The following is a 12,561-nucleotide window of genomic DNA, read 5'->3' as shown; positions in this document are numbered from 1 at the left end:
AGGACTCAGTGGCCGAGTGGATAACGCGATGGCGTTTGAAGCGAAAGGTACTGGGTTCGAGTCCCGCAGTGAATGTCGACTCTGAGATGCAGGTATATCCAGCTGACGAGTCTCAAATAGGACGATACCAGCGTCAAACTGGTTTTCACTGCTAGCCACTATCCATCATTGCTAACCATGCTTGTGAATTAAGGCTATATCGAGGCAATACACACAGTATGCACATATACCGATAAGAGACTGACCAGTTGCGATCCTAACACATCGATGGGAAGATTCAAACAAACAATACTAAATGAATTCACTTTGATAATTAAAAACCTGTACACATAACAAAAAAACTACCCTATAATAACTATGATGTAACCAAAGTCAGTGGTACACATAACAACAACAATGATAATGATGAATGTAAAATTACTCAATATTTGACAATTAAATTAAAACAAACAAAGATGGTATATTTCAAATAATTAGAGAGAAAAAAAAATTAGAAAAAACAAATCGATTTCGACAATCACGTTACACAGAAAACAAAAAGAAAGAGAAGAAGAAAAGAAAAAAAAGAAAAACAATAGAAGATTAATACCAATAAATAGAATGAATTTAGTAATGAAGATGAATGAGTAGATTAGATATATATAGAGAGAGTAGTGCATTATAATGAATTTCTGTTCGATGTTGTTGTTATGCGAGTGTGTGTGTGTATACAAAGTGAGTGGATAATGGATTCATACTTAAAGTGATATATACAAAGTTCGAGCCCCCAAAAGCCCCAGTATGGCAGAGAGTGGAGGGAGCCCGCCCCCCCCCTCGAAATGCTCTCACATGACCACGTGCATACAACCACTATCATGGAAGTCCTATTCCATGACTTCTCGCGGCATCAGTGTTGTTTATGAAATTGAGAGGACGAAAAACGAATGTCCGGTGCATTAACAGGGTTGGTGGACACGGAATGTTCACCTAGGGGAGTTGGAAAACCAATGGTGCACATGAGCTCCAGTATCCTCAGGGGACAAACGGCGTATGAATCAATCGTTGGTCACCGACTACCATGGGATCGCATCTCTTGACGATACTCTACTGCCTTGTGGATCAGATCTTCAGATCAAAGGCTTCGAGTGTGGCCCCCTAAGAAAACCACCTTCTTCAGTCTGGGCACCTGGGTAATATCACAGCCCTCACACAAATCAAATGAGATTTGTGTGGCGCATATATATCTGGTGTCTCTTTGTACCAATATTTATGTGTTTAAATAAATAAATACTAAGTTCGAGCCTCAGTGTAAACATAAATTGTTTAGTTTTATAAATTCATCTGTTATAGTAGGATAGTTGGAGAATCCTGGTCGGCGGCCTATGCTCCATTTGGAGTAACAGGCGCAAGTAAGTAAGTAAGTAAGTAAGTAGGAGAGTTAATTAAGCATCTTTTTGTAGTTTAGAAATTCAGCTAAGATTATGAGGAGATTTTACACGGACAATCATAATTTGTGTTATATCCTGGTGAAGACATAAATACGGGTAACCCCCAGAACCTATTAATGGACGATTATTCTATATATATTCTTAATGTTCAACTATTGGGTAATTAGATTGTGTATATCTCTATTCATCTTATTATAAGCTTCATTTCGACCTATTTATTATTGCTGTACGATTTACTGTTCCCAAATCATGTTCAGTTTATTGATTATCGTGTCCCACGTTCACAGCCACATTCGGCTTGATCTTCTACGAATATTATTTTCTATTTTATGGTATGATGCGGTCTGTCTGTCTGGTATATAAACCGACTATGCTTGAAATAAATGATTCGCATAACAGAGGCTGTCATTGGTGTTTTGGACTCAATTGGAAGGGCTAGGCGGACAAAGGGACCAACAAGGACGCTAGACTGATCATACTAGTAGAAGGTCATTGTTTTGACACAGTGTTAAGATTGGAAAAGTCGTATTTCGATTGTTGAATAAATCACGTGTTAAAAAGCCGAACTTAAAATCATAACGAATTGAATACAACCTTTTTATTTTTTATAAAGTCATAACAATTTGATATTAACTTAGTATTGTTTGTTTGAATCTTCCCATTGATGCTTAGGACTGAAACTGGTCAGTCGCTTATTAGCATATGTACATACTGTTGAAGCGAAAGGTACTGAGTTCGAGTCCTAAAGTGAACATCAAGTCTGAGATGCAGATACATCCAGCTGACGAGTCCCAAATAGGATGAAACGTGCGTCAAACTGGATTCCACTGCTAGCCACTATCCATCTTTGCTTATAATTTGATATTAACTTCATTCTCTGGTTGATTAACAAAGACTCAACATGTTCATTAATCTCTAAGTATTTCATCAATTTTTCCACCCTTAGATAAGCACACTTGAATTATCCGTATACATGTACAAACCTAATGCTCTTTGTATGAAATTACCTTCATTGATTTGTTTTTAATGTATTTTTTTTCTCTCCCAAAATTTGACCTACTTCAAAGGTTGAAAGAATTTGTTTACTCTATCAAGTTGTCTTTATTACTTTTTAATAATACTGTTGCCACTACGAATACCATTGCGGTATGCACTACTTATGTAGATAGACATAAGTAGTATATAGCAGGAATGGAATGTTTACCAGCAGCAAATTGAAATGAAGAGAGCAAGAAGGAAAACATAGAGCAATTGAAATAATAACAGGATTGAAGGAATGATGAAGTACGTAACGGAAAACTCAAGGAAGATTTGTAAATGATGTATTTACTGTCTGATTTTCATCGTTTATTACAAAGGCGTCTGCTGGGATAACCGGGTAAGTAATAGTGAGGTTAGATGCAGAGTATTAAGAAAAGATGGTAAATCAGTTGATGAGGTCATGAATCTTCATCGACTGAGATGGTTGGGCCACGTGTTACGTATGCCTGAACACCGATTACCACGACGCGCAATGCTGACTACTGTAGGGGATGGTTGGAAGAGAGTTAGGGGCGGTCAAACCAAAACATGGCATCAGTGCTTGAAGTCACTAACTTCTAGTCTGAGCCATGTTGGCAGATGCAGACTACCTGGTTGGGGTCCACGTGACTATCGTAACCAATGGTTGGAGACTCTAGGTGACATGGCTCAGAATCGATCACAATGACGTAGGTGTATACACTCTCTATCTTCCCTTAAACCTTGAGATTAAAATTGCTTCATAACTTTTTTCCTTCCTATACTATATCCTTATATACAACCTATCTTTTATATACTACCACCACTAAATTAACTACTTCTATGAATCCGGTGTTCATCTTGTTGTGCTAACGAGGTATGGCAACTTGGACCGATGCATATATGTGCCTGGTCCTACGTTGTAGCTGACTGACTGACTGATTACAAAGGCACTATGTAATCTGGCATAAACCAACAAATTGGCTTTTCCCACCAAGTCTTCATTCATTATACTAATACTTCAAGGGTCTATCAATTTTTGGTGTCTATTAACTTCAAATTAGCAGAAGATTTAATAAACTGTAGGCTTATTTGAATACTAATATGACAAGTTATAGATAGGAAGGTTTTATTGAATAGATTTATGTAAATGAAAGAAGCCGTCTAAGATAAACAAAATATCTCCAATTGTCATTAAACTGGAACTTGTAAGCATGAATAGTTATTAACATGAATATTGCTATGATCACAACGAAAAATCATTGATAAACCAATGTAAGTACCTCAGTGTTACGTGAGAACAGTTGCTAACTGAATTGCTAAGCAGTAAGCTTTCAAAAATTGAAATTGAGTGAACTGGCTTCGACACATCTTTAAGATTTTAGGTAAGGCTTGCTGAAGAATGCCAATTGCCATGAGACCTAGGTTTGGTATTTTTCCGTCTATTTACTCCAACAACTAACATGCACGACGTCCAATGACTTAAATTACTGACCATGCAGAAACTTAATCGATAGAGTTCAGTCAATACAAAGGGTTACACTATTTGATGATCAATCCGTTCAAAAATTGATCTAAACTTAAATCTCGAGGAATATTTGATAAGAAATTGAAATATATATCAAAGCAAAATTCTAAATATCATCAATTCATTAAATGTTGCAGAATACAGGATGTGAGTTTTCATTTATTCTAGATCATATTAAGTCAATCATGGCAATGTACCCACCCTAGATACAGACACAAAATATCTTTTAAACTGATCTCTCATCTTACACCTGCTTAATTAAAGTTAGATACAAACCCAGGACCTACTAGACTCGAACGCTTAACCCCTGGACCACTGATCCGGCATCCAATGGTGTTAATGTCTAGCCTCAATCGATCCATGATCTTGCACAACCTTTCGTCCATTGTCTTCAGTGGATAACTGTCTCCACTCGACACGGATTAAATGTGCGAAACAGAAGGTCCTGGGTCTGATTATCTTGAGCGGGGTCGTAGATGCGCACTGTTGAGGAGTCCCACAATAGGACGAGACGGCCATTCAGTGCTTCCAGGTTTTCCATAGTGGTCTAGCTTCAATTAACTCATGATTTCAACTATGAAAATACTGAAATCTCCATAAAACCTCTACTGATCTATAAAGTTAGTCAATTTTTATCACAACTAACTATACAGATTATTTTCATAAACATACGAATTGTTTTTTTTATTAAACATAAGATTGTACTGTATCAATTCATTAGACCATAAGCAAAAGGTTAACTATTAGAAGGGCGTGATTAGAAAACATACACATTAATAAGGGCGAGTATGATGACCAGGTTAACTAACTTCTTAATTTAACTGTTCAAAGTAGATATATGAGATAATATGACTACAGTAATAAGAATAACAAACTGTTACCAAATTCAAAAAGTTATAATATTCGTCAAAAAGTAAACTCTGAGTTGAACATTTAAAGAACTACGTTTTTAAATGGTCATACATGTAAAGGGACAGATAGTCAACCGACTAAATTTCAAACACAGAATGAAGGCTCCAAGTTTGATTTCCAGTTCCAAAGAAATGAATATGCATTGCTCAGAAGTTGCATATTAAGATGAAACAGTTGTCAAGTGCTTCTAGGTACCCAGTGATTGTTGAAATATATTTATTCCCTTTAACGATACTCACCTTTATTAATATGCTCCTTTTTGATAATAAACTCTTATTCATTGTTAACTTAGTTAGATGGACTTTTGTTTGCTTACTTATTGGTATAAACCTAACTGTACCGCCTTGTAAAGAAACTACCACTATACAGATAAAATTCTTTTACTGAATCAACTGTTTGCTAGCATCATGAGTACAATTTGGATGGTTAGTTATTATAATCAAATATATGTAATAGTATCAGGAGGGGTTTTGTGAAGATTTCAGTATTTTCATAGTTGAAATCATTAGTCAATTGAAGCTTGACCACCATGGAATAACTGGAAGCACTGGATGACCGTCTCGTCCTATTGTGGGACTCCTCAGCAGTGCGAGGTTCAAATCCAGGACCTATCAGTCTTGTGAGCGAACGCTTAACCACTAGACCACCAGCATTCAATGGTGTTAATGTCTATCTTCAACCAATCCACGAAGTTGAGCAACCATTCACCAATTGTCTTCAGTGAGTTGATATCTCCCAACAGACCTGGTTGAACTCCACTGGTCACTGCTTCTCACTAGAACTCCAGGAAATATCTCTTGAAGTCAGTAATAATAATAATAATAATAATAATAATAATAATAATAACAGTTATACAAATAGTGAATAACAATTTACTGTTTGAACAAATTTGGATTTTTTTAATTCATGCGCTTCATTTATATTGCTAATGTATTCAAATGCTTTGGCAATATAATTTTTACGCTCTTGAAGCATTTTTGCATCATTCTATAATGAAAATAAAAATGAAAAAAAGAAAGTTTAACTTGACAAATGGAAAAAAGGAGATAGAAAGAATAAAGAAAAATGAAATAAGAGAATAGATAGGCTAACCAGAGGGTTCTTATTCTCTGGTACAGCCCCCAAATGCCCTGGTACGGCCGAGAGTGAGGAGAGTTCGCTCTCCCTCTCCAAATGCTCTCACATGGCCACGCGTATACGACCACTATCAGGGAAGTCCTTCTCATTGCCTTCTCACAGTGGCATTACTGTTGTTTACCAAATTGAGAGAACGAAAAAAAAATTTCCGGCGCTTTAACAGGGTTGGTGGATATGGAAAGTCCATCTAGGGGAGTTGGAAAACCCTGATTCCAAACCAATCGTGCATATGGAGTCCAGTATCCTGAAGGAACGAATGGCGTATGAATCAATCGTTGGTCACCGGCTACCATGGGACTGCATCTCCTCACGATGCTCCACTGCCTTGTGGACTAGATCTTTAGGTCAAAGGCTCGGGGTGTGACCCCCTAAGAAAACCACCTGCTTCAGTTTTGGCACATGAGCAGTACCACAGCCCTCACACAAATCAAATGAGATTTGTGCGGCACATATATATCTGGCGCCCCTTTGTACTAATATTTATGTGTTCAAATAAATAAATAAAATAGAAAACATGATTCGTAAAGGCAAAATGTTAGGCATTAGAAAGTAAGAAACGAAATTAAAACTCCACATAGATAAAAAGATGGAGTAAACGAATATATTTGTAATAGTGTAACTATCTCATGAGAATCAAAGACGAAAGTCTTACATACTAACTCAAACTAGTACAGTCTTAAATATATATTAATCAGAAGGGGTTTTGTGGAGATTTCAGTATTTTTCATACTTGAAACCATTAGTCAATTGAAGCTTGACCACCATGAAAAGCCTGGAAGCACTGGTCGGCCGTTTCGTCCTATTATGAGACTCCTCAGCAGTGCGCATCCACGGTCCCACACTAGCGAGATTCGAACCCAGGACCTACCAGTCTCGCGCCCGGGCACTTAGCCGATAGACCACTAAGCCAGCATCCAACTGGTAGGTCCTGGGTTCGGATCTCACGTGCGGGATCGTTGGACGCGCACTGCTGAGGAGTTCCCATACTAGGGTGAAATGATCATCCAGTGATTCCAGGTTTTTAATGGTGGTCTAGCTTAGGTTCACTCGTCAATTCAACTAACAAAAGATTGTTCAATCACCATAAAACATTGAATAACTTACATCTTCCGTAAACTCTTTTGATTTAATTGATGCGTATTTTTCAAGGTATTGACAAAAGTTTTTAGTTTCTTTTTGAAATGCTTTTACATTAGTCTAACACAAAACAAAAATCAAAAGAGTAAACCTTTATTATTTAAAAACGTAAATTATGAAATCAACTTTATGTAAATAATACACTTTGTCCCACTGATTCTAGGTATCTAATGATTTATCAGTCAAGATCAGTCGGTGACAAAGTGTATCATAAAATATTAGATCATCAAGGATCTCAAGCCCTTACGGTTGATTGATCAGTGAATGGTGAATAGAGTAATTTTTTACTGATCCTCAGTGGTGATTGAATCCTATCAATAAACTTGGAATGCGATTATTATTCTAAGTGATTGAACATAGAGTGCACTATGCTAAGACGCAAGACGGTTGGAAGTAGCCACCATGAAGTCCTCGACATATTTTTCGTGCTAGTTGACATGTACCGGGAATGTGTACCTGCAATCCTCAATAAACATAATTCGATCAGCAAGAGAATTAGACAAAAATGGCATTAGCCACCACTCAATGACCAATCAGTTGTAAATATATCAGTTCAACGAGAGCAGTGGCTGCCTGAATGACTTAGTGATAACATCTCAGATTGTGAAGGGGGATGATGCACGTTTGAATCCCACAAGGAACATCGGTTCCCGTAACATTGCAGTTATGCCTTTCTGACAAGTACCAACTGGCATGAACCCTCTCCATCCACCTAGCAGCACTAATGGTTATTTATAACGACACAATGGCAAAAAAGTATACACTCATATTATAGTGATATTATTTACAATAAATCGCCTACATTTGTCTATCTCAGTTAACATGCGACCATCGCACAGTGATTTTTAACGCTATAAATAACCATTCCCGTACCTAATCCAAAACTGAAGTAACGTTTCAGTTGGATAACTACTATTTTATGGGTTGAAGGTTAAACATTCAGAGGACAATCGTAGTTAGTTTGAAAATCAGTAGCTGAAGTACCCCGTACTCAACCAATTATAACAACAAAGAACTCCAGAAAGGTGTGCATCGAATCAAGTTAAAACACCATATCAAGCTCAGTTAAACAAGATTGGCAGGATGTCTAGCAAAGATAGCGAAGTAATAGTAGTATCGATGACAGTGGAATACTAAACATCGATAATACAGTTGAAAAAAGAAGTAACATAATAATGGAGTAAAAATTATGAAACTATATTAACACTCAAGATTTGGAGGCAGATGGACAATGAATATACCTGAGTCGGTGCAACCATTTTCTAGCCATATTATTCAGAGTCTGTAACCAAGGTCCAGACAAACAGTCAATAGCGCGACGCCCTGATACAACACATCTTACTTAGCCAGACCGTAATCTTTTTCCAGTCTGTTTCTATACAAAGTACTAACACGTCTTAGCGATCTCGGTCTACAAAAATCAATCCGCCACATTTACATAATCCCTTAAGTCTAACCTTAGCATTGTCTATTTGGTTATTTCAACGTAAATGAGCAATACTTAAGAGAAATTTATGACCAAGTACTGTCAACCTAAATATGTTCTCCACTTTCACAGTCAGAGTAATACAAAATGAATTGCTGTATAGTATCCTTGCTCCACGTTAATTATATGAATATCTTACAACAGATGTGACACAAGTTAACAAAAAGTCCAGCAAGCTCTTCAAATCCTTCACGAAATGTTATCAGCACTGGTGGTTCATGAAATGTCCAAGAAACGTAATGGGGTCAATCCATTCACTACTCTGTAAAGTTCAATTCTAAAGATTTTATACGGCCACTTACTACAATATTCAATTAAGCATCAACCATTAACTTTGTACCAAATAATTGTATTGTTTGAAGGAAAAATAATTATGATCAGAATGAGGTTTATGGACCACCATTAAAAACCTGAAAGCACTGGACGGCAGTTTCGTTTTAATATGGGACTCCTCAGCAGGGCGCGCCCTACGATCCTGCACGCGAGATCCGAATCCGGGACCTTTGGTTTCGTGCGCGAACGCTTGACCTCTAAACCACTGTCGGGTAGAAACAATTGACGAATAGTTGCGCAGCCATTCATGGATCGATGGAAGTTAGAGATTAACACCGTTGGATGACGGATCAGTGGTCTAGAGATTAAGCGTTCGCTCACAAGACCGAAAGTGCTGGGTTCAAGTTCTGTGGGATCGTTGGACGCGCGCTACTCAAGAGGCCCATATTAAGACGAAATGGCTGTCCAGTGCTTTCAGGTTTTCAATGGTAGTCTAGCTTACATCGACTCATGAATTCAACTATTAAAACATAATTAACAGTAAAAAAAAGTTTAAATAAACTATATTATAAACAGGAGCATGTAAATTAATTACGAGCTGATGATGACCAATTCGTGTATAAACAATCTAATTAATATGAACTGTTTATTGTACAACGAACATAAATGAAAACTGAAATAAAGCACAGTGAGTGGATGAATGGGAGAGAAAGAGAAAGAGAGGGTCAAATAGATGGACGGGATTTTAACACAAATAACCAGAGTACATACTAACACTAATACAAGAAAAGCTGCGAGACAAAAAAGAAAGGAGAAAGACAAACGAAAAACCAGTACAAACAACGTATTGATGTTTGTTTTTTAAATTAATCAAATGGAAACAATCATACATGCGTAAACACAGTAAATAAACAACTAATCCTTAGACTAATCATACATCATACCTTAACAGTGAAAAGAACATAAAAAGGTCAAACTGTGATGGAATGATTCATCATCATTATTATGATGTATAACAGAGAAAACGAGTATTGTATCAAATGAAACTTTACAAAAGTTTGAATATTATCAGAAGGGAGTTTTGTGGAGATTTTAGTAATTTTATATGGTTGAGATCATGAGTCGATTGACATTAACACCGTTAGTTGCCGGCTCAGTGGTCTATCAGTTAAGTGCTCGCGCGCGAGACTGATAGGTCCTGGGTTCGAATCCCATGAAGCGGGATCGTGGATGCGCACTGCTGAGGAGTCCCATAATAGAACAAAACGGCCGTCTAGTGCTTCCAGGTTTCTCATGGTGGTCTAGGCTCAATTGACTCATGATCTCAACTATATAAAAGTTTGAATAACTGATTTGAGATTACCGTCAAAAAACAGTCCCATAGTTTGAATAACAAGCCGATTTCAGTTACATGGCTATTGGAACGACTAAACGACTGTTTCGTCTTTAGAAAGGACTCTTCAGAGAAAACACCATAACTAGTCGTTTTGTTAAACAAAAGTCATGGAACTCAGTGTAACCAAGTAATGGGACCGATGTCTCAAGCAAATAAGCTGATAAAGATTTATGATCATAACAAAAAACTTATTATTTCTACTGGATACTTGACGTCTAACCTCACAGTATTTAGTACCACATGCTTTCGAGACATACATGATCATACACTTGAAACCTTCACATACTTTCTACTTTTATAAGTTGCAAACACAAAGTATTACTAACCAAACTGGTGTGCAGTATACACTTCAATGAAAATAATAACAATGTATATTTTACATATATTTAGTCTTATTTCAGTTAATTTGCATTCATTAACACATCAAGAAAATCATAAAAGTCAATTCGAAATATTTATAATACTATATGTTTGAACGGATAGTGGCTAGCAGTGGAATCCAGTTTGACGCGCGTTTCGTCCTAATTGGGACTCGTCAGCTGGATGCATCTACATCTCAGAGTTGATGTTCACTCTGGGACTCGAACCCAGTATCTTTCGCTTCAAACGCCATCACGTTATCCACTCGGCCACTGAGTCCTGATAGCCACTTGCTTGTGCAATGGGGTGAAGTTTAAATTCATTTTAGTATTGTTTGTTTGAATCTTCCCATTGATGTTTTAGGACTGCAACTGGTCAGTCTATATATCGAGGCGATACGCACAGTATGCACATATGTCAATTAGAGATTGACCAGTTGCAGTCCTAAACATCAATCGGAAGATTCAAACAAACAATACTAAGTAACTTTATATGTTTGATCGTTTTTGAAGCTACAAACTGCAATCAACCAGTCGCTATAGACATATGTGCATCTAAAGTGAATTGCCAAGTAGTCATAAATTTTTTTAAATAAGGTTCGATAGTGGTTAACAGTGGGATTCAAAATGCACATTTTGTCCTATTCGGGACTTGCCAGATAGATGATGTACCTGGACTCCAGTATTGATTTTCAAACTAAGGTTCGAACCCAATACCTTATCGTAATTGTGCTGGTACAAACATGAACATACAAATAAACATACAAGGAAATCATACTTTCAAGAAAAGAAAAACAACAATCCTGATAGAGATATCAACAATAGGTGAAATTAGTGACGCATTACATTATGAAAAGTATAATAAAGTATGAATTGATGAATGCACCAATGTGAACGAAGAAAAATCAATTTTCTTTCAGTGTGCTTATCATTAAATGAAATAGACTTATCATGACTACTAGTGTCTCTATCTATCTATCTATCTGTCTATATATATATAGATATAGATAGATAGATATAGAGATGTAGATATAGATATAGATATATGCGAGCATTTCACCTAGTCAAAGCAAAAGCAAACATGAAATAAGATCATACGAGTCATGTGAAACGGTAACGATGATAGAGGAAACAGTAACTAAATCAATTAGTAATATAGAACAATGACAATTGATTCCATCCTTAAAATGAATATTAATATATACCTAGATATTCAATGGAACTAAATAGAGATCAACAGTTTTAATAAGACTAAAATCAATTTGTTAGGAAAAGTTTTCGGAAGCTGAGAAGAAGTTTTAAAATACTTCATCCAATCAGAGTCCAAAAGAAACCTTGCAGAGTTCTAAGAAAATGATAGATTGTGTCATGTCGTGATTGTCAGTCAGTCAGCTACAACGTAGGACCAGGCACATATATGCATTGGTCCAACTTGTCATACCTCGTTAGCACAACAAGATGAACACCGGATTCATAGAAGTAGTTAATTTAGTGGTGGTAGTATATAAAAGATAGGTTGTATATAAGGATATTGTATAGGAAGGAAAAAAGTTATGAAGCAATTTTAATCTCAAGGTTTAAGGGAAGATAAAGACTGTATACACCTACGTCATGGTGATCGATTCTGAGCCATGTCACCTAGAGTCTCCAACCATTGGTTACGATAGTCACGTGGACCCCAACCAGGTAGTCTGCATCTGCCAACATGGCTCAGACTAGATGTTGTGATTGGGTAACTAACAGTTTCATTACTAATTCCAGTATATTTTCAGAACCTTTTATGGTATCAACGTTACAAACAAACTTATCAATATCCTTGATTTCTGTACTCCTCACTATCTATCTTCTGTTAGGTGTTCAATTGTATGAGATTTTTGAGACTATGAAGAGGTCAGACAGACAGTATC

General features: G+C 36.7%; 1 protein-coding gene and 1 non-coding gene across 2 annotated transcripts in view; both read right to left on the bottom strand.

Moving 5' to 3' along the window:
• The window catches only part of Smp_122680 (putative oligophrenin), a gene marked incomplete at its 5' end in the record, with an annotated part of 77,016 nt that overhangs the window by 47,222 nt on the left and 17,233 nt on the right, over positions 1–12,561 (bottom strand). The gene's annotated exons all lie outside the window — the stretch shown is intronic.
• Positions 10,865–10,931, bottom strand: Smp_tRNA_01232_Gln_TTG.1.1. The gene has a single exon. It is a non-coding gene (tRNA).

This window comes from Schistosoma mansoni, chromosome 1 (assembly GCF_000237925.1).
Source record: "Schistosoma mansoni strain Puerto Rico chromosome 1, complete genome".
Classification (NCBI taxonomy): Eukaryota; Metazoa; Platyhelminthes; class Trematoda; order Strigeidida; family Schistosomatidae; genus Schistosoma; species Schistosoma mansoni.
Note: the sequence above shows the minus strand (reverse complement) of the source record. Positions and strands in the feature narration are given on the sequence as shown.